The 24,144-nt window shown below is 39.6% G+C and overlaps 1 protein-coding gene and 1 long non-coding RNA gene across 2 annotated transcripts in view; one reads left to right on the forward strand and one right to left on the reverse strand.

Annotated features, from left to right (window-relative positions):
- The window catches only part of KCNJ14 (potassium inwardly rectifying channel subfamily J member 14), a 57,030-nt gene that overhangs the window by 14,140 nt on the left and 18,746 nt on the right, over positions 1-24,144 (forward strand). The gene's annotated exons all lie outside the window — the stretch shown is intronic.
- On the reverse strand, positions 10,380-14,428 carry LOC139175704 (uncharacterized). The gene is made up of 3 exons (XR_011560558.1): positions 14,208-14,428; positions 13,740-13,810; positions 10,380-10,452 (listed from the first exon to the last, which is right to left on the reverse strand). It is a non-coding gene; the product is annotated as an uncharacterized lncRNA (long non-coding RNA).

Consider the following 24,144-nt stretch of genomic DNA (forward strand, 5'->3'; position numbering starts at 1 on the left):
AATCACATTGAACAGTACAAAAATAGATGGGGATTTATAAACATAGTACAGGCTTCATTCAACTGAGATGAAAGGAATTTGAGAAATAAATGCATTCACATAGGTGTGAGACTACGAATGGTTCAAATGTGCAAATCATGAATTGCAAAGGCCATTAAAAAGATAAAGAAACCTTGAGCAAGAGAAAGATGGCTGGCCAGGTGGCTATCTGCACTAACTTGCCAATTTCCAAGTCTATTATTATTAAAGACACCCCTGTTCTGAATTGATGCTATCATCCATATTTCTACAGAAGAACTCATTTATTCATTTCATTTCATTTATTTATTTGTCCAATACACAATACATATTGAAGAGAATAGACATGTAGTAATATATATAAAGAAAAGGATAGAAGAAAAGATATAAAAATAGAGAAGATATATGAAAGGAAGAAAAGATATATGAGATAAAGGAGGGACGAAAGGCACACTGGTGCACTTATGTACGCCCTTTACTGACCTCTTAAGAACCTGGAGAGATCAATCGTGGATAGTCTAAGGGAAAAATGTTGAGGGTTAGGGGTTGACCCTGCTGAGTCCAGTAATGAGTTCCATGCTTCGACAACTCGATTGTTAAAGTCATATTTTTTACAGTCAAGTTCGGAGCGGTTAACATTAAGTTTGAATCTGTTGCGAGCTCTTGTGTTGCTGCGGTTGTTGACCCCTAATCCTGGATGTTATTTAGCAGCAAGAGACTTGGTGGTACTTTTATTCTGATACACAAAGTTCCTTTTGTAAGCTACTTTGAATTGTGCTCCTGCCTTTTCCCTTTTCCCAGTTCGTCCTAAAGCTAGAAACAACCATTCATATCCCTGGGTGAGTCCATTTAGCGAGACTTCAAAAGTAGGGCATGCTGCAATATTTCCTTGATAAAATGGCTACTTGAACTGATATTTTTGACAAATGAATGAACTACCCCAAGAAAATGCAGAACCAGTTTTTTGTCATACGGGTACCAGCGATGGGTTGCTACCAGTTCAGCCCAGTTCTATGAACCGGTAATACTGGTGGTGGGAAGCTCCATCCACCTGCCCGGCATGCGTAGAACCATTGTACATGCACAGTATGTAGTATGTCCGGATATATAGAGCTACGCAGAAGGACCTGTCAAGATTCCAGAATTTATAGTGTGGCAATTTAGGAACCAGTGCAGAGAAATAACCACGACACTTTTATACAAAACAGTGCAATCTTCTGTCTTAGTCTTCTATTTACAGGAACAAACTTTGCTTTAATTATATGCAGTAAAGCTTACTTACACGTAGATATTAAACCAACCCAGGTTTCTCCATATCAACACTACAGCTTTAACTCAATAATTAACTCATGCTCAAAACTACTCCAGCCAGCCAACTAATAGCCAACAGCTAACAGCTAATAAATCATTGTAAAGTAGCTTTGCATTTTGTAATGCTTGCACTTTTGATAAATATCCATCAGTAGTTGGTTCTAAAACTGGATATTTATCAAAAGTGCAAGCATTAAGACTCTATCTAAAAGGAATGTCTTCCGCCACAGAACAATGGGGCTTCTTCATATGCCAGTGTATGGAAATACAGGTAGTCCTTGACTTACAACCACAGCTTGTTTGTTTTATTTGTTTGTTTTATTTGTTAGATTTCTAAGTCGCCCAACTCCTTTCAGACTCTGGGCAGCTTACAACAATTTAAAAACAATCAAAAAACAGTTGAAAACCCCTAAAAATAAAATCATTCATTTCTTGTTGGCTGGATCTGGATGGTATTGCTCATTGGCCCCACGCCCGCCAGCAAAGCCAGAGCTTCACGGCTTTCCAGAAGGCTAGGAGGGTGGGGGTAGCACAGATCTCCAGGGGCAGCTGGTTCCAGAGAGCCAGAGCAGCCACAGAGAAGGCCCTCCCACGTGACCCCGCCAGCCAACATTGTCTAGTCAACAGGACCCAGAGAAGGCCAGCCCTGTGGGCCCTAATTGGTTGTTGGGAGGTATGTGGCTACAATTGGGCCCTAAACTTTTGTTGCTAAGTGAGACATATATTGAATTTTGTCCCATTTTACGATTTTCCTTACCACTGTTGTTAAGTGAATCCCTGTAGTTGTTAACTTAGTTATTAAATGAATCTAGCATTCCCATGGATTGCTTATCACATGACCCAGCGACACAACAACAATATAAATAAATTGTCAATCCGAATTTTGATCATGAGGATGCTACACTGGTCATAAGTGTGAAAAATAGTTATAAATCACTTTTTTCAGTACTGTTAACTTCAAACAGTCACTAAACTCTTGCAAGACTACCTGTATAATATAGATACCGTATTTTTCGGAGTATAAGATGCACCTTTTTCCTCACTAAGAGGTAAATTATGTGTTGAAGCTGACCAGATGAATACGTGGTGGACAGATTTTTCCCCTGGTTTTCTTGCCCCAAAATTAAGGTGCATCATATACTCCGGCACATCTTATACTCCAAAAAGTACAGTAAGTTGCCTAAAATGTATATTGTAGGACAACTTTTAAAACCAGTTTAATCTAGTAATTAAGGTAGGAATCTAGAAACTGGGTGAAAATGAATTCTAGTCTGACTTTAGCCATGAAAACCAATTGGGTGGCTCTGGGTGAATCAGTCTCTCTCAGTTCCACTCAACCTGGAGGGTTGTTGTTCTGGGGTAAATACAAGGAGGAAGCAGTATTTGATACATTCAACACCTTGAGTAGTTTACAAAATAATAATAATAAAACTGGATTATAAATAAAGAAATGGTGACCACCTAGCAATTTTTCTTCTTTGGGGAAGCCCAGTGTTGTTGGTGAGAGATCTTGGTGATATTTCTTTATGATCTTTTCTTTGAGATGAAATACTCAAACATTTTTTACCACAGAACTTCACAAACTAAATTCAGTTACAAGTGAAAGCAAACCGTCAGCCTGCAGTTCCAGGCTCATAAAAGCGTTAGGAGCATGTCAAAAAGCACTCCACTCTAATTATAGTTCTGGAATGAGATGGAACAAACCGTCTTTGCCTTTGGGTGTATGTGGCTTTGTTATAAGTTGCATTGATGCTATTCAGTTTTTCCTTCACTAATGCTAGGAATTAAAATTTAAGTCAGACTCATGCAACTGGGAAGGATTATTCTTTCCCCCTTTATTTCTTCTAGATTGAAACCTCCTTTAAGAAAATAATAGTAGCTGAGATTTAATGTCTCTATTTTGCTTGCTATTTGTTTTTTAAAAATAGTGGAAAATTATGCCACAGAATTTTGGCAATCTCCTATCAAATCTCAGCGGAACATTCTTGGGGAGTGGAGGGGCGGTCATTCTTCAACAAGGGATGTAGATGGAAAATGGATCACAAATGCCCCAGTCTGCTTTAGGTGATGGTGGAAGTCATCTTATTCCTATTTATTTATTTGTCTGTCTGTCTGTCTGTCTGTCTGTCTGTCTGTCTGTCTGTCTGTCTGTCGGTCTGTCTGTCTGTCTGTCTATCAATCTATCTATCTATTGGTTTCCTGCCTTTATTTTTATAAATACCTTAAGAAAGTGAATACAGTGTTCCCTCGATTTTCGCGGGGGATGCGTTCCGAGACCGCCCGCGAAAGTCGAATTTCCGCGAAGTAGAGATGCGGAAGTAAATACACTATTTTTGGCTATGAACAGTATCACAAGCCTTCCCTTAAATTATCATTTCCCATTCCCTTAGCAACCATTTAGATTATTTACTCACCATGTTTATTTATTAAAGTTTATTTTAAAAAATATTTATTAAAGTCGGATGAAAGTTTGGCGATGACATATGACGTCATCGGGCGGGAAAAACTGTGGTATAGGGAAAACAACCATGAAATATTTTTTAATTAATATTTTTGAAAAACTGTGGTATAGACTTTTCGCGAAGTTTGAACCCGCGAAAATCAAGGAAACACTGTATATCTAATATCCCCTCCTTATATTTTCTCCATAACAAGAACCCTGTGAGGTGGGCTGGGCTGAGATTGACTGGCCGAAAGGCACCCATCCAGCTTTTCATACTTAAGGCAAAAACTCATATCCTCTAGGTAAATGGCCCCAAAATCACCCAGCCAGTTTACATGCCTAAAGTGGGATTAGAACTCACAATCTCCTGACCATTCATTCAAAGACACCTAGCCAGCATTCGTGCCTAAGGCCAATCTAGAATCCGTGTATTTAGATGCTGATTTGTGAAAACGAAGGCAGGACAAATGCCAGGGATATTTTGAACAGCAGTTCCAGTCTCGGCCTCTTCTTCAAAAGGCAAAACATCATTTGGTTGCTTAAATCTTTGTAGAGTAAATCAACTTAGCGGCCAAACATAAAGTACAAGTAGTTGTTGACTTACAACAGTTCATTTAGTGACCGGTCAAAGTTACAATGGCGCTGAAAAAAAGTGACCTTTTTCATACTTACAACCTTTGTAGCTTCCCTGTGATCATTGTGATCAGAATTCAGATGCTTGGTGATTGGTTCATCTTTATTACCGTTGCTGTGTCCTGGAGTCATGTGATCACTTTCTGATGAGCACATTCAATAGGGAAGCCAGGTTCACTTAACAACAACGTTACTAATTTAACAACTGCGGTCAGTGTTCCCTCTAATTTTTTTGGGGGGGTGGGCGGAAAAGTATACAGTAGTCCCTCGCTATACCGCGCTTCACCTACTGCGGCTTCACTTCATCGCGGGTTTCTGAGGAAGTCGATCGGCAGATTTAAACAGCCCGCCGAACTCTTTCGGCAGGTTTTTTTTAAAAAAAAAATATATCTAAAATTGTAAATACTGTATTTAAATACTGTATCTAAAATAAATACTGTGTGGGAAGGGTTTATAAACACTTAAAACAATGAAAACTTACCAAACAATTACAATATAAATACTTAAATAAGTACTATCAGTCGATAAATTCCCCATCGCGGATTTCACCTATCGCGGCCAGGTCTGGAACGTAACACCAGCGATAGGTGAGGGACTACTGTAGTGTCTGAGTGGCAGTCCCTTCGGGACTGGGCGGCACAGAAATAATAAACAAACAAACAAACAAACAAACAAACAAACAAACAAACAAACAAAAAACCCACCCTGTTTTGCCTCAGAGAATTTCAAAATAAAATACTGTACTGTGTGTCTATAACAGTGAGCTCATAATAGGGAAACTCTATCAATATCAAAATGCCACTTAAATAGTTGAGCTAGTTTCAAACTAGATTTTGATTTTCTTTCTCTCTTCCTTACTCCCATTCTTTTTCTTTCTCTTTTCCTTCCTCTCTTTTTTCTATCTGTTTCTCTCTCTTCCTCTCTCTCTCCTTCCCTCTCACTCTTTCCCTCTCGGCTTCTGGGCAGGTTTGGAAAACTCTGAGTTGATGATGATTTTTAAGTGAGCGATTGCTCACTGCTCAGCTTAGAGGGAACTATGACTGCGGTGATTCAATTAACAACTGTAGCTTGAAAGGTTGTAAAACGGGGGCAAATCTCACTTAACATCTTACTTAACAAATGTCTCACTTAACAAGATAAATTTAGAGTTCAGTTGTGATGGTAAGTCGAGGACTACCATCCTATATAATAGTGCCTATATAATAAGGGAGGTCAGGAGGTCACCCTTGAATAAATGTCATGGATGAGGGTGCTTGAAGCATTTTCTTTTTCCCCTTATTTCTAAATTAAGCTCAGCCTTCTAGGCTGAAATGCAAACCTTCTGCTCCCATATCTCTGATCAGAGGTCGATACACACAGCATACAAGATGTACAGTGTTCCCTCGATTTTCGCGGGTTCAAACTTTGCGAAAAGCCTATACCACGGGTTTTTCAAAAATATTAATTAAAAAATACTTTGCGGGTTTTTTCCCTATACCACGGTTTTTCCCGCCCGATGATGTCATATGTCATCGCCAAACTTTCGTCTGCCTTTAATAAATATTTTTTTTAATAAACTTTAATAAATAAACATGGTGAGTAATAATCTAAATGGTTGCTAAGGGAATGGGAAATTGCAATTTAGGGGTTTAAAGTGTTAAGGGAAGGCTTGTGATACTGTCCATAGCCAAAAATAGTGTATTTATTTCCGCATCTCTACTTCGCGGAAATTCGACTTTCGCGGGCAGTCTCGGAATGCATCCCCCGCGAAAATCGAGGGAACACTGTTATTTAGGTGAGCAGTTGCTTTACTGCATGTTGGCAGACGTCAGAATTGCCAATTGTCAGCCTCCTGTGGATTCTAAAGCAAACTAATCCCTTCTTAAGAACTTTGGGTGTTTTTTTTTTTAAAGCTTTTATAAGACAAACAAAACAAGAAATAGAAAAAAGAAATAAAAGAGCTATACACACATACAGACAGAGGTGTGTTTGTGGGTGTGTGTGAGAGAGGGAGGGGGATTGCCCAAATACAAATATTAGGTGAGAATTTACAGCTATTCAAAGGAAAAAACCCACCACTATTCTTTCAAGGAAAAACAGTCAACAAAAACAGTCATGATCCTCAGAATTATCAGACAAATGAATAAGAATTTGATATACTTGAGTAAAAAATTCTAACTAATCTGAAGCTGTACCTCCATGGCCAATCAAACAGAATGTAGCATTTAAAAAACTTACGTCAAAAGAAATTCAAATTGTGTAAGTGATAGAAATCTGTGAAATTATAGCCCATATGTAGTTTCCAATTTATGTTACAATTAGCATCCAGCCTATTTTTAGATAAGAATTACTATTGACATGGATTCCTACTCCCCAAAATTAATGCGTCATCTTCTAAGGAGAAAAGAGATCAGCAAGAGTTGTTATATTAAAAAAAATCAACTATCGGTATGTATATTTAGTAGGCATGCAGGGCCTGGTAATATTATATTTAATTTAAATACAGTATAGGCAAAATGAGAAGTCAATATATAAAATTTTGTTTGTTGCTCTGACAAATCATATTCCACAATTGTCGATCTTTTAACTTTGCCACCAGATATAAAAATGATCCCAATGAATTAAAGGTAGTCTTCAACTTATAACATGGGACCAGACCAGATTACCTACAGGACCGCCTTCTGCCGCACAAATCCCAGCGGCCGATTAGGTCCCACACAGTTGGCCTTCTCCAGGTCCCATCGACCAGACAATGTCGTCTGGCAGGACCTAGGGGAAGAGCCTTCTCTGTGGCAGCCCTGACCCTCTGGAATCAGCTCCCTCCGGAGATTTGCACTGTCCCCACCCTCCTCACCTTTCGCAAGAGCCTCAAGACCATTAAATGTTATGTGTGGATATGATTGAGTTATTGACTGCTTTTGCTATTGACTTATGACTGTTGGAAAAAGTGACTTATGACTGTTGGAATTGGAAAAAGTGGCTTATGATTGTTTTTCACACTTATGACCGTTGCAGCAGCCCCATGGTCTGGTGATCAAAAATTGAATACTTGGCAACTGATTCATATTGATGATGGTTTTAGTGTCCTGAGGTCATGTAATCACTTTTGAGACAAGCAAAGCCAATGGGGAAACCAGATTCACTTAACAATTGTATTACTACCGTAACTTAACAATTGCACGGATTCACTTAGCAACTATGGCAAGAAAAGTCGTAAAATGACGCAAAATCCACTTAACAAATGTCTCATTTGGCAACATAGGTTTATGGTTCAATTGTGGTTATAAGTCAAGGATTACAATATTTCTGAAAATTTCTAGAATATTTCATACATATTTGGCAATCAACACTGCAATTATATTCCAACAAAAAAATCTTATATTGGTTTCTTTTACTGTAGTATTTATATTGAGTGTTTTTTGTCTTCCAGTGATATTCCTATTGTATTTCAGTTTCAAATTCAGCTAACCCACTAAGTATATCTCTTATCCCAATTACCGTATTTCTCAGAGTATAAGATTCACCTTAGTTTTGGGGGAGAAAAATAGGGAAAAATTAATCTGCCTACCAGGTATTCATCTGGCTTCAGCACATTAGTTTGCTGGTTTTGAGCCCATGGGCTTTCTTTTTATCCCCTGGTTGAAGATAGAAAACAGTTTTTAAAACACTTCTCTCTTCAGAGAGAAACAATGAGACAATCAGGCAAAGGGAAGATCGCTTTGCTAGCAAAGCACTGAAGAAGAAGCTTCACTTAAGGCTGAAAAAAGACTCAACTGATTGTTGGAGGGAGCAGCAATGAAAGAAGCAGGCAAAGGGAAGAATGCTTAGCTAACTCAGAGTATAAGATGCACCCAAAATTTCAGCCTCTTTTAGAGGGAAAAGGGTGCATCTTACACCCTGGATAATATGGTAGTTGTTTCTAACCATTTCAAGAAAAGAATCTAAAACATTTCATCTTTGTTTTATTAAAGGATAAATTTATACAAACTATTGTTTCTCCACTGATTAAACTGTGTAGTATGTTCACTTTCATGTAATGAAATATTTATATTGAAGCAGGAGGCAAGACGCTAATTCTTTTAAATATTTTGTCCCTTGTATGTAATTTGTTTTTGAATGGTTTCTTATGCCCCTAAACATTTCTGTAAGAATCACAATAGAGATATTTATGAAAGTCTTGCTTCTTCCATAGAAATAAACTAATCGTGCTGTGATATTATCCAGATTTTTTTTTTTTTTTAAAAACAGTTTAACAGTATACAGCATTCTATAATTTGGTACAGGCAAACCAATTTTAAGTTTCTCCCACAATCATTTGTTAGACTAAATTATTTGCCTTTGCCAACCATTCATTGTTTTTTTTTCTTTTTTTATGATTATTTGGAAATATTTTTAAAGAAATGATTCCTTTGGAATTATTTAAAGAATTGATACTTTAAATATTCTTCCCAGCCAAGGCAGCTTTTCAATTTTAAATTATCAAGATTTTATATTTTGCCATATCTGTGAATAATAATTTTGGAATAAGTCTTCAAAGTGAATTCTATAATCTAATAAAATATAAAATTTGAGGTAAAAAAATTCTTCAGTGTGGGTGGAGGTTCATTCTTTAAGCTTGTGGGTTGGTTTCTGAACATTTTGTTACCAACATCTTCAGCAGACTTTAAGGGTTGTCAGTGTTTATTTCTGTTTATAAAGGCTTCATGTGATTAGTAGCCAGAAGCCTTTTACCTAGCCTGGTAATGAACCATTCAGAAACCAACCCACAAGTTTGACGACCACATCTCGGTATACATATATGTGGTACATTGCTCAATAGTAGTAACAGTGAGAGGTATCTTGGGAGTCCTAGTGGACAACCATTTAAATATAAGGCCTTGGTAAGGCCACACTTGGAATTTTGCATTCAGTTTTGGTCGCCACGATGCAAAAAAGATATTGAGACTCTAGAAAAAGTGCAGAGAAGAGCAACAAAGATGATTAGGGGATTAGAGGCTAAAACATGAAGAACAGTTGCAGGAACTGAGCATGGCTAGTTTAATGAAAAGAAGGAGCAGGGGAGACACGATAGCAGTGTTCCAGTATCTCAGGGGCTGCCACAAAGAAGAAGGAGTCAATCTATTCTCCAAAGCACCTGAGGGTAGAACAAGAAGCAATGGGTGGAGACTAAATAAGGAGATAAGTAACTTCCTGACCGTTAGAACAATTAATCAGCTTTCCTCCAGAAGTTGTGAATGCTCCAACACTAGAAGTTTTTAAGAAGATATTGGACAACCATTTGTTTGAGTTACAGATATTTGCCTCTATTGCCAAGTGTTCAGTGTTTCAATTTCTCCAAGCACATGATTGATATAACGCAAATATTAAACGTTGTTGTTGCTTCAAATTCTGTTTGTCCCCCATCGATTAGATTACATATAAACAAGACCAATTGAGTCTTCTCCCACAGGTATCCTGATACTACTACCTACCATATATTGTTCTCTAAATCCCATTGTCAATTCTAAGAAATCCTTCAGTTGAGTGGGTTCAACGTCATCAACATATTAATTTTTATCTATCCTCTTGATTAGCTGAAAATTTACTCTCTTGCCCCATCTTTCTTGTTAGTGGTCCTATTTCCTCGTCAAAGCAAAGAAGGAAAGAATAATCTTACCTTGTGCCTTCCATAATGGCACTTTTTTGAGCAAAACCCCATTTTCTTCATTTGTGTGTTTGTGTGTTTATTATAAATATTCTTTCTTGCTGGGAGAAAATTTGAACTAGTTCATCAACTCCAAGGTCATGAATATGAATATATCAAGTTATCAAAAGCTTTCTCTGAATCAAGAAAAATTATGACCACTTTCTTATTTATTTTTCTGATTAATGTTGTCTGGGGCATTCAAAATATATTTGATATTATCTCTCCTGTGTTAGACAAATACAGTCAGATCAGGGTGAAGTGATTAGTTAACCTCTTTGCAAGAATAGCCCTAAAAAGCTCCTCACCTACCTTCCAAATGCCTAGGAGACTCTTGTGTCGGGCCTCTCCCTGGCTCCTTATAAATCAAAGAAATGAATGCTTCCTGTCATGAAGAAAGAAATAGTTGATTTCATTGTACAGTATCTCATTCATTACCTGACTTAATGGTTTTGCCAGCATTCCTTTGAAATTCTGCCTCTGGAGATTTATTCGGTCTTAACGTCTGCCTTCCTTTCTTTATTTCATCTTCTGTAAAGGTCTTGTTATTCATTTGTTATCTAAAAGACTTATTTGATCACCCATCTTTAGAAACACAACTCCTGTGCTCTTCACAGCAGTGGCCAAACAATAAAGTGAAAAATGTGGTGCCTTAACCCTCTTTCTCCCAATATTCAACAACATCATCCCTGGACTCCCACTTCACCCGAGCCCAATATTTGGAGTTTGACTAAGCTCTTTATTTATTTATTTATTTATTTATTTATTTATTTATTTAATTTTATTTTTTATTTGTTTTGTCCAATATACAATACAGTGTTCCCTCACTTTTCACGGGGGATGCGTTCCGAGACCGCCCGCAAAAGTTGAATTTCCGCGAAGTAGAGATGCGGAAGTAAATACACTATTTTTGGCTATGAACAGTATCACAAGCCTTCCCTTAACACTTTAAACCTCTAAATTGCAATTTTCCATTCCCTTAGCAACCATTCAGATTATTACTCACCATGTTTATTTATTAAAGTTTATTTTAAAAAATATTTATTAAAGGAAGATGAAAGTTTGGCGATGACATATGACGTCATCGGGTGGGAAAAAACATGGTATAGGGGGAAAAACCCGCAAAGTATTTTTTAATTAATATTTTTGAAAAACCGTGGTATAGACTTTCCGCGAAGTTCGAACCCGCGAAAATCGAGGGAACACTGTAATATACAATGGGGGTTATAGAGGATATAATCAGGTAGAATGTATTAAAGGGATAATAGAGAAGAAAATAAAGGAGTAAAATATATCTATGAGAGATGGCGTTGAGTACAGAACATGATGCCAAAATTACATTATCAGTGGGTCGCTAAAGGTTCAGGCGATCTGGTCCCAACTGGGATGAACCCATTCCTGAGTGACTATTCAAAGCTACAACGGCACCGAAAATAGTGTCATGACCATTTTTCACATGACCATTGCAGTATGTCCTTGGTCATGGAATCAAAATTCAGACGCTTGGCATTTGATTGATTGTTATGATGCTAGTAGTGTCCTGTGGCAATGTGATCACCTTTGGCAAACTTCAGACAAGCAAAGTCAATAGAGAAGCCAGATTCACTTAACAACTGTGTGAATAACTTAACACCTGCACTGATTCATTTAACAACCCAGGCAAGAAAGATCATAAGTTGGGGCAAGAACCACTTAACAAATATTTTACTTGGCCACAGAAATTTTGTGCTCAATTGTGATTTGAAACCAAGTACTACCTATTCTTTCTAGATCCCACTAGAAGGCAACCTTAAAAGGGAAGGGACTAAGAGCATGTCCATTTTATCTGAATATACTCAGGGAGCTTTATAGAGCTCTAAATGTAATAACCACATCTTAAATTACACCCAGAAAAGAAATTTATTTATGACGATTGCAGTATACCGAGATCACGTGATCTCCTTTTGCAACTTTCTGCCGAGCCAAATCAATGAAAAAGCCAGATTCACTTAACAACCGTGTTTACTAATTCAACAAGTACAGTGATTCACTTAACAATTGTGACAAGAATGGTTGTAAAGGTGGAGTAAAAGTCACTTAACATGTCTCAGTCAGCCACAAAAATGTTGCACTCAACTATGGTCGCAAGTCGAGAACTACTGTAATATGGGTGAACTGTGGTCCATGCCTCACATTCCTACCCAGGTAATTAAAATCTAATTTGTAGAAGCAGGATCATAAGAGCAAGTCTATGCAGAGAAGATCATAACTTACAGAATATTTATACAGTACTTAGTTAGCGAGGATACCTTGATCATGATTTTCACAAGAGGAAAATTTTGACCAGGTGAGGCCCATCCACTGCACACTGGACATGCTGATACCTTTGTGTTCCCCAAATGTAGGAAATTCAACTGCATAATTTATGGTAGAGTAACTTTTAATTATGTTTTATGAAATGTTTGATTGCGAACTGCCCAGTATCATTTAGGGGTATTGTAGACATTTAATGATAATAGCAGAGTTGGAAGGGACCTTGGAGATCTTCTAGTCCAACCCCCTGCTTAGGCAGGAAACCCTGCACTGCTTGAGACAGATGGTTATCCAACATCTGCTTAAAAGCTTCCAGTGTTGGGGCATTCACAACTTATGGAGGCAAGCTTTTCCACTGATTAATTATTCTGACTATCAGGAAATTTCTCAGTTCTAAGTTACTTCTCTCCTTGTTTAGTTTCCACCTATTGCTTCTTGTTATACCCTCAGGTGCTTTGGAGAATAGGTTGACTCGTTCTTCTTTGTGGCAACCCTTGAGATACTGGAAGATTGCTATCATGTCTCCCCTGGTCCTTCTTTACATTAAACTTGATAAATGAAGTTGAACAGAAGTGGATGGTCAATGACATTTTGAAGGAATGTCATTGGTAAATGGAAATTCCCACTTACTCAGGGAATTTACATTTACCAGAATGTGTACCATATCTTATCTGACCTGGTGGAATACACTCATTCTGGTACCACATTCTGGTGAGAGAGAAATTCCCTGAAAATGGGAAATCCGAAAGCTCAGAAGAGTAAATGCCTGGTCCCAAAGACCAACCCATTGGATCCTGCAACATTATTCTTGGACATGTATGTCTGCCTTCATTCATGAAGACGGGGAACTTCAAGGCAGAATTGGACAGATTCATGGATGCCAAGTGTATCAGGGGTTATTGAAACAGATGTCCATGTTCTGCCTGTGTTGGTTGAGGCAGGCAGGATTCTCCATTTGTTGAGAGTCAAGGGAAAGGGAGGGTTTTGCCTTCTCTTTCTGCTCAAGATTCAACAATTGGGGGGGAGGGCACTGTGTGACACAGAATGCTGGACTCGATGGGCTTTGGCCAGATTCAGCAAGGCTCTTCTTAGGTTGTTATGTAAGACCCCTTGCCCCATTAATGGTAATACTGAAGAATTAACACAGCTGCACTTTGATTTGAGGAAGTGGGCATTGCTGTATATTTAGAATTCTCACTGTGTATGATCTGTGTAAAACCACAGTTTATGGGTCTTTTTTCTGGTAATTGTTGGAGGTGAGGAACCACAAACAGATAATCATAGTCATCGCATAATATGGAATGGAGTCAAGAACAAAGGGGAAACCAGTCTGTTGGCTGGCATCATATTCTATTGTAAGCTAAATCATGCAAATCATACCGTCATCATCTCTAATGGATGATCATGCCAGTGTTGACACAGTGGGATCAAAGAGGTTTCCAAAATTCAGCCTGAGCAAAAAGCAAAATTGTTGACAGGTTAATAACAGTCGGCTTCAAATAAGAGGTTACAAAAGAGTAAATACATGTGTAAGATTCTTAATCAGATGCATGTTAGGGGAAATTAAAATAACTAAAAGCTCAGGGGAGGATTCCAAGAAAAAAGGAAAAATAGGGTCATGAGGCACAGAATAATTTTAGAAATGTAGAAAAAAGTCATTTTGCAATTCATACCAAATGCAGGTTATATAAATAGCATGGAAATGCTGGCCAGAAAGTAAAAGATCCCTGGGCGCTTGTCTTTTCCCAAACACTTCAGCTTCTGAAAACCCTTTTGTCTTAACCCAAAGGCCATCTCTCAAATGCAGCAATTTGTTTCTGAAAAGAGATCTTGGGATTCAAGCCTCACCTGTTAATCTGGAAATCGTGCACGGAAAGTTTTGCTGCTTCCTGATCAGGAAACTGTGCCTCAGCCATTGCCCCTTGGCTACGGAGTTCTCAATTACTGTTGAACATTTTCCTGACTCCGTCCCTATTTTCCAGGGTTTGAAATCTAATCTGTAGATTGTATTTTCTGATACGAGGTTTTGGAAAAACCTGAGGGTTTTTAAAATTGCTGTTAGAAAGGACAGTACAAATATTGCCCCGGAAGCGGAGTAATGACACTGAGACAGTAGCTGGATTTTAATAATGGGTCACTTTATTAATTAGCATAAATTTAAATAAAGTCAATTTGAATAATGTCAATTTAAATAACGTAATTCAAACCTTATAACAGTGTATACAAAGGACCTGCAGAGGCCAACAACTAATGGGGCGGAACTTCTGGTTCCCATTTGCGCTGCTAACAGTGTGCTGAGCATGCAGCTTTGCTTCTCCTGCGTCCATGCACATGTGTTCCAGTATGTTTTTGCTTTGCGCATTGACAGGAAGCAAATTTCTGGTTGGCCTATTGGCCCATTTTTCGCCGTCCCCAGGCTTCAGGAATCCAGAGCTTCAGTGATGCTTGTGCGCATGTGTGAGGGTGCGCAGTGCAGGGGTGTGTGCATGCACAGGGATAACACAGGGGTGCGCATATGCAGGGAGAGGGTTTGGGTGCATGAGCCAAAAAAGGTTCACAATCACTGCATTAGTATAAGTAGAAGTATACTAATTATTATAATAATAGAGTGGTAGCTCTACTTACAAACTGTGACCAGGTTTTTAAGTAGAAAGGTTTGTAAGAAGAAGCAATTTTTCCCATAGAAATCAATGTAAAAGCAAATAATGTGTGCTATTGGGGAAACACAGGGAAGGTGGAGACCGATTCCTAGAGAGGCTGCATGGAGGCTTCTCCCCATCATTTCTGGACTTGTTTTCCCCCAGGAGATTCCTAGAGAGGCCCCACAGAGGCTTCTCCACGCCTTTTCCAGCCCTGTTTTCCCCCAGGAGATTCCTAGAGAGGCCCCACGGAGGCTTCTCCCCACCTTTTCCGGCCCTGTTTCCTCCCAGGAAATTCTTAGAGAGGCCCCACGGAGGCTTTTCCCTGCCTTTTCCGGCCCTGTTTCCTCCCAGAAGATTCCTAGAGAGGCCCCATGGAGGCTTCTCCCTGCCTTTTCCGGTTACAGTTTCAGAGGCTCAGGTTTGTAAGTGGAAAATAGTTCTTGAGAAGAAGCAAAAAAATCTTGAACACCTGGTTCTTATCTAGAAAAGTTCGTAAGTAGAGGCATTTGTAGATAGAGGTATCACTGTATACTATTAGTACTGTATACTAATATAGTACTGTATATCCTACAAAAGAGAAGCTATTGCAGATTCTGAATCACCTCCAGTTTTGGAGAGATGGATGCTCTATCAGATTTTGACCTTGAAAAGAATAGTTTTTCCTAAGCTTAAATACTATATTCAGAGGCAATTTAAAACTTCCAACAGTGATTTGCTTTCCACTTCTGTGGATTAATTACAGATTAAAATACGGATTTAAAGATCAACTCGGGGTTTACCTGCATAGGGAAGTGAGCTTTCTCTGTATTAATTTGGCAGGGGATTTGCTATAGGCGCTCAACTCTCTACTTAGAGCAAAATTGTAAAACAATGTGTGCTTCCAAACACAGAGAGGAGAGAGAGAAAGGTCACGGCCAGATGGTCAGGTTGAAATGTTTCCATCCACTCTGGGAGCCAGCTACAAAAAGTACGTTAGCATCATCGTGTTGTTCTCATTGCCAAGCCCTATTTTGCCAAGAAATTGTGCTACTGTGGTGTTTTAAGGAAAGACAAATTATTCAAAGTGATTGACACTTTCCCTTGGCATTTATTTATTTATTTATTTGTTTGTTTGTTTATTTGTCATACAAGTATAGAATTATAGTTTGTATTAACATAACAAAGTATAAAGAGGTGATAAAAAGGATAAAAGGACAGAAGGAAGGGGATGGTAGGCACTTAAACATGCCCCTTACAGACCTCTTAGAAAAGGGGAGAGGTCAACAGTAAGTTTAAGGTTGCAGATCTTGGGATTAGGGGAAGAAACAACAGAGTCAGGTAGTGAGTTCCAGACATTGATCACTTGGCTGCTGAAGTCATATTTTCTGCAATCAAGCTTGGAGAGATTTACATTTAGTTTGTATCTATTACGTGCTCTTGTGTTGTTGTTGTTGAAGGTGAAGTAGTCACTAACAGGAAGGACATTATGGTGTATGATCTTATGAACCACAGTTAAAATCAGTTCGGAGGCGACGTAGTTGTAGGTTGTCTAGCCGTAGTATTTGAAGTCTGGAGGAGTACCGTAGTTTGTTTCGAGAGGAGGAGTGAAGGATTCTTCTTGTGAAATATTTCTGGACTCTCTCAATTGTGTCAATGTCAGTTATGCAATGTGGGTTCCATACAGGCAAGCTGTATTCGAGTATTGGTCTGGCGAATGTTTTGTAAGCTCTGGTTAGTAGATCAGTGTTTCTGGAGGAAAAGCTACATAAGATTAGGTTTGTAACTCTTAGGGTTCATAATGGGTGGTATGATGAGGCTTGGTAAAGATGCTTAGATCAGATCAGGTCAGATTAACAGACTGGAAGGGACCTTTCAGGTCATCTAATCCAACCCCCTGGCCAAGCAGGAGACCTTTACATCTGCCTCTGCCTAGGATCGAACTCACAACCTCCTGATGGGATGGCTTGTCCACTTATTAGAGGTTCAATTGTCCAGAAACATCCACAGCACAGCTGGCTGGAGAATTATGGGAGTTGAAGTCCACAAGTCTTAAAGTTGCCAAGTTTGGGGACCCCTGATCCACAGGATCCAGTGGTTTGATCACAAAACAACGTTGGGCTATGCCAATGCAAATTCCACTCCCTTGGTAAACCCATTGCAACATCACAACACATTATTATGGAAACAGACATCCCACAACAGTCAGGTGTTCTGTGTCCAAAGACAAAATGGATGGGCAGGGCTGTGATTGATGGGCAGAGGGGAAGGGTCATGCTTGGGGCAGCCTAAAATGGCCAGGAGCAGCAGCTGGGCAAATTCCAACCCTTGACCACCTCTTCTATGGTGCGTGTTACATTGGCAAAAGAAAAAAAGGGGGGGGGGGACTGTGTTGAGAGAAGAGGGCAAATTCTATTTTCAAACTGGACAAGAATGTCAGGAGGGCATAATAATTTATTTATTAGATTTGTATGCCGCCCCTCTCCGAAGACTCGGGACGGCTCACAACAATAACAAAAACAATATAGTAGTAGAACAAATCTAATATTAAAAAACGTATAAAACCCTATCATTATTTTTTTTTTAAAACAAACAGCACATTCATACCAAACATAAAACAAAGTATAAAAAAGCCTGGGGGAAAGGTGTCTCAACTCCCCCATGCCTGGCGGTATAAGTGAGTCTTGAGTAGTTTACGAAAGACAGGGAGGGTGGGGGCAATTCTAATCTCCGGGGAGAGTTGGTTCCAGAGGGCCGGGGCCGCCACAGAGAAGGCTCTTCCTCAGGGCCCGCCAAATGACATTGTTTAGTTGACAGGACCCGGAGAAGGCCAACTCTGTGGGACCTTATCGGTCGCTGGGATTCGTGCGGTAGCAGGCGGTTCCGGAGGTACTCTGGTCCAATGCCATGTAGGACTTTAAAGGTCATAACCAACACTTTGAATTGTGACCGGAAACTGATCGGCAGCCAATGCAAGCCACGGAATGTTGAAGAAACGTGGGGAAATCGATGGCCCTCGCTATAGTAAGAATGACTTACTATAGCATACATCAAATTTATGCTCATGCTGCACTTACGCGAGGAAAACCATATAACACCTTTAATGTTATGACGCTATTGGAGAGAAAAAGAAATATTTAAAAGTTGATCCACCAATTAAATGTTTAATCTGTCACACATCCACTTACTGCATTCATACAATGTGTGTGTTTATATAGGTATGTGTGATGGAATGTAGTCTAGATTCCCAGGAATGAGAGGCTGGTATTAAAAACCGGGGTGGTGCACTGTTAGAGTGCAGTTCAGCAGTTCAAATCCCACCACCGGCTGAAGGTTGACTCAGCTTTCCATCCTTCCAAGGTGGGTAAAATGAGGACCCAGATTGTTGGGGGCAATATGCTGATTCTGTAAACCACTTTGAGAGGGCTGTAAAAGCACTGTGAAGTGGTCTATGCATGTAAATGCTATTGCTATTGCTATTCCGGAGTAGAGGTCTCCAACCTTGGCAACTTTAAGATTTGTGGACTTTAACTCCCAGAATTCCTCCAGCAGCAAACTTGTGGGAGTTGAAATCCACAAGTCATAAAGATGCCAAGGTTGGAGACACCTGTTTCAGAAGATCAGGAGAAACAAATTTAGATGATTTAGTTCAGAGGAAGAGAATCAAGATAGATTCTCTCTAGACATTCTTAGAGTGCAAGCAATCCTAAACTTACAAGTGTTTGTTTAGTGAAAATTCAGTTACGATGGCACTGAAAAAAATGACTTATGATCATCTTGCACACTTACAACTGTTGTAGCAACCCTGTGTTCACATGATCAAAATTCGGACACTTGGTAATTGGCTTATATTGATTACAGTTGCATTGTCCCAGGCTTATGTGATCACTTTTGCAACGTTCTGACAAGCAAAGAGGAAGCCAGATTCACTTAACAATCGTGTTACTAACTTAACAACAACAGACAACAATTCACTTAACTGGGACAATAAAGGTTGTATAATGGAGCAAAACACATTTAACACCTGTCTTGCTTAACAACAATAATTTTGGGCTCAAATCTGGTCATAAGTTGAGGACTATCTGGATAGATAGACAGACAGACAGACAGACAGACAGACAGACAGACAGACAGACAGACAGACAGACAGACAGACAGACAGACAGACAGAATTTGTCTAGGTGCATATGCTCTCAGTGTACATAAAACAAAAAGATACATTGTGTATGTTCAATGTTGCAAGTACTTTGCTTTAGTTTGGCCAAATTTCTGTCTATAGGTGAGCCTGGTCTCTCTCTGTCTCTCTCTCTCTGTATATCTGTGTAAATGTGCGTCACTCACATCCATTTTATCTCACACACAGAAATGCCTGAGCTTTAAAAGTCACAACTGAAAGTGTAAAGGAACTCCACTTGGGGGAAAAACACTTAGGGATACATAGATGATATAAAAGCCTTTCTTGCAAAATCAGCAAGACTGCAGTGTCTATCTAATAGATCAATTACAATGTTAAACACATTTACCGACTCCAAAAAGGTGCCTCTGATTCATCAGTGAGCAGATATTTACATATATATACGTAGTCACATCTGAGTTTGGGGGCACGTAATCTTTAAGGAAAGTTGGCTGAAAATAGCCTGCAACTGAGCCCAAAATGCTAAGCAAGGCAGCTGTTAACTGAACTGTGTCACATTTTGCAACTTTTCTTTGCCATAGCTGTTAAATGAGTTACTCAGTTGTTAACTGAGTCAGGTGGTTGTCAAGTGAACCTCTGTAGGAAGGTTGCAAATGAAAATCTCAGAAGCCCAGGTTGCTGCAACCATGAGAATAGAGTTGGAAGAGACCTTGGAGAACTTCCAGTCCAACCCCCTGCTTAGGCAGGAAACCCTACACAATTTCAGACAAATAGTTATCTATCTTTAAAAAAAAAAAACAAAATCTCCAACTTTACATACAAATTTAATAAATTTAAGATGTATATACCTTTCAATATTACATACACGGTACATTCCAAATTTTTATCCATTGTTTCATAAGCCAATATCTTATTTTATTAATTAATTTCCCCTCCCCTTTAACCAACACCAGTTTCCCCCGTTAAACTGCTATTTCTTGCACTCCCCTTCCTTCTTTCTAACTGGTTATCTAATCACCAGTAACATGTATCATGTATCAGTATTGTTATGTCTTTGTATACTACCAATATGTACTTGACAAAACAAATAAAATAAAAATAAATAAAATGAACTAGATTCTGTTTAACCTTGGCACAATCGTATCTAGTAGTTTTCATATCTTACTGGCCGTCATTAGTTTAACAATCAGCTACACCTGAGGGAGTTTGAGGGAAAATATTTACTTATTTGTTTATTTATTGATTTGATTTGATTTATATGCTGCCCCTCTCCGAGGACTCACAGCGTCTTACAACATATACAATAACCATATATCTTACACTATATGGTTTTTGAAACAGATGTCCAAGTGCCACCTCTATGTTGGTTGAGGCAGGTAGGATTCCCTTGGGTCCCATTTGTTGGGGGTCAGGGGAAAGGGAGGGTCTTGCCTTCTCTTTCTGCTCAAGATCCCCATGGACAATTGGTGGGCCACTGTGTGACACAGAATGCTGGACTCCATGGGCTTTGGCCTGATTCAGCATGGCTCTTTTTATGTTCTTATATACAAACAATACAAAATATCCTAAATCCAATTAAATTTAAAGCTAGCTAATCTAAAAACCCAAATTGTGTTCCCATTCAGACCAGCAAACATATACTTTATTCATCGGTCAAGGGGCAGAATCTAATGGCCTCAAGCCTGACGATACAAACGAGTCTTTAAACTCTTGCGGAAAGCAAGGAGGGTGGGGGCAGTGTGAATCTCTTGGGGGAGCTGATTCCAAAATATGACCTTCACACCTTGAGATGTGGATGCTGAATTTCATTGCAGATGTCTGAATTCAACTCAATCCTCACCTTTCCTATACACTGTAGCTCTAAATTTTAGATCCAGCACAGATCACAAGTGTCCTTTGCACAGCTGACCAAGGGCAGCTGGTTTCTGGCACCAGCAATAAGGTTTTACTCCAGCTTTCTGGCCCTGGTTATTAATCAGACCAGGAGCTTGTCATTAGGAGTTAGACAGATGGTTCTCTCTCTTCTTTCACATAGATACACAATGCAGAGACACCAAGCAGACAAAATGCATTTCAATTAGCTTGAATTATAGCGTGGGAGAAATCCATTAAATCCTGTATTTTAAGACAACTCTTTTGCTTCTATATTTTATATCCCAAATATATACATGTACAGTCAGAAAGGTGTGTGCGTACTATGCATCAGATTGCTTGTCTACCAGTTATTTATTAAAATCATTTCCTTTGATGTTGCATGTGGGGGAACGTACATAAATAAAAATAAATACAATCTGTAAAAGAAAGTAGCAAGTATGGAAAGATGTTAATCATAAAAGCAAACCAGCTGCACCAAAAATGGGAAGAGGGAAGGAAAGGGAAGGAAATTGATTTATTGTATTTATTTATTTTATTTTAATTTTATTTATTTGTTTTGTCAAGATATTGGAGGTATATAAAGATACAATCATATTCATATACATGATACTAGTAAGAAGAAAAGAAAAAGAAAAAATAAGAAGAAACATCAGATATAATAATATTCATATGCATGGTACTAGTAAAAAATAAAAGAAACATTAGGCATACAAATCTAATAAATAATAATAATTAGGACAGGAGACGGAAGGCACACTGGTGCACTTATGCACGCCCCTTACTGACCCCTTAAGAATTGGGAGAGGTCAACAGTGGATAGTCTAAGGCAGGGGTCCCCAACCACCGGGCCGCGGACCAATACCGGGCCGCGGGGCATGTTGCACCGGTCCGTGGAGTCAGCAGCTGCCGGCCCTCATGCCGCCACCCCCTCCCTCCAGCGCTTCGCCTCCCGCCGGGCAAGAGGCCTCGGGAGGCAGGTTCTGCCGGCCACAGGACGATGGATGGGACAGAGGGGCGGGAAGGACCGAGAGGCTCAAGCCTCTTTTGGCTTCTGCCGCGGGGCACTTTTGCATTTTTGGCTGGGGGGAGGCAGGAGGGCCAGCCTGACCCCCTCTCTCCAGCGCTTAGCTCCCGCTGGGCAAGAGGGCTTGGGAGGCAGGTTCTGCCGGCCACAGGACGATGGCGGGAAAGAGGGGCGGGGAGGACCAGCACCCCCATGCTTAATCCCGTCCCCAACCACGCCCCTTTCCGCCCCCACTGGGCCATAGAAAAATTGTCTTGCTGAAACTGGTCCCTGGTGGAAAAAACGTTGGGGACCACTGGTCTAAGGGTAACGTTTTGGGGGTTAGGAGATGATACTACAGAGTCAGTATCTAGAATATGGAACATTATGTACTAGAGTATGGCACAATTAATTTAAAATCCCAGATCTTGAGCATAGCAATTGTTATTCTGAATAAAATAGATCTTCAGAAAGATCTAAAGGTAATCAGGGACAACATATGGACAATGACATGTGCCATAGAGATCTCCCCCCAAAAATAATTGATATAGATAATAACGTATTTAAGAGCAAAATCCAGCTAAACGTAAGTACCGGTATCTTAAAATCCCATGGAATCAAAAAGACTGTTTCCAAGGTTATTTCATAGTTAGAACACTGAAAACATAAATACAGTATTAAGATCCAACCAGCAACAAGTACTTGATATCCATGGCATATGATTCAATCTTATTAGATCTTATTGAAAATAGAGGCAACTGTGTGCTGAAACGCAATTACAATGAATGAAGAGATCTATGGCACAACATTTTAGGCTATGATGTATGCATTATTCAGCAAGTATTTCTGTATGCTGCAGTATTTGGCAGAAATATTTTTATTTCCAGATGGCAAGAGCTTAGTTGCTGCCAGCCAAAAGACACTGCTAATCCAGATTCTGTTTCTTATCCTTTCTGTGGTAGCAAGAAAGAAAGGAAGCACAAGCTCAAGACAGTAAAAAGCAAGATATTTCTTTTTTAAGAAAAATATTTATTTTTATCCCTGCAGTGGTTAGAATGCAGGGTAATTCTGCTGACTGTTAGCGGTTCAATTCTCACTGGTTCAAGGTTCACTCCGAGGTTGGTTAATTAAAAAGCCAGATTTTGAGGGACTTTGTAAACTGTTTGTTTGTTTGTTTGTTTGTTTGTTGGACTTGTATGCCGCTCCTCTCCATGGGCTTAGAGATGGCTGTGAAGCACTGTGAAGTGATATATCAGTCAGTGCTATTGCTATTTATTATTTTTATTTAAGGTGATAAAAATAAGTAAACTCTTTGTTCCTCCAATTTTCTCCACAACAATAGCCCTATGAGGTGGTTTGGACTGAGAGAGGGTGACCAGCCAACTTTCATGCATAAAATGGAACGAGAACTCATGGTTTCCTGATTTCTAGTCTAGTGTTTTAACCATAAACCAAGCTAGCTATGGGTGCTGATATCTGGACATTGTGGAGAGGTCAGTGAATGTCTCATCTAGAGGGACTAGCTACTTCTCGTGGCTATTGGGCATACAGAAGGAACTCCTAAGACAGTGATGGCGAACCTATGGCACAGGTGCCACAGGTGGCAGGCAGAGCCATATCTGCTGGCACGCGAGCCGTTGTCCTAGCTCAGCTCTAACGTGCATGTTTGTGCTTGGCAGCTGATTTTTCGTTTGCACAGAGGCTCTGGGAGGATATTTTTGGCTTCCAGAAAGCCTCCAGGGGCATGGGAAAGCCTTTGGAGCCTGGGGAGGAAGAAACACAGGCCTACTGGGCCCACCATAAGTTGGGAAACAGGCCATTTCCAGCCTCCAGAGAGCCTCCTCTGGGGCAGAGCAAGCTGTTTCGTGGACCCCAGATATTGAACTATGTCTGGGGACCGCGGGATGTGGGCACTTGCGCATGCGCGACAGTGGGCGTGCACACTCTTTCAGCACCCGAGGAAAAAAAGGTTTGCCATCACTGTCCTAAGACGTTAAAACATAGCATAGTCCAGATGTTCTGGAAAATATCTGGTTGGGCAGCTACTCACTAAAGTTTAGATGGACAGGAAACTATTTACCTTATTTTCACTAGCTCTAGAAAAACAAGCTAGACATGGAAGGAAAGCAAGAAGTGTTGGGCACTTAGATATTC

Source organism: Erythrolamprus reginae, chromosome Z, assembly GCF_031021105.1.
Source record: "Erythrolamprus reginae isolate rEryReg1 chromosome Z, rEryReg1.hap1, whole genome shotgun sequence".
NCBI classification, from domain to species: Eukaryota; Metazoa; Chordata; class Lepidosauria; order Squamata; family Dipsadidae; genus Erythrolamprus; species Erythrolamprus reginae.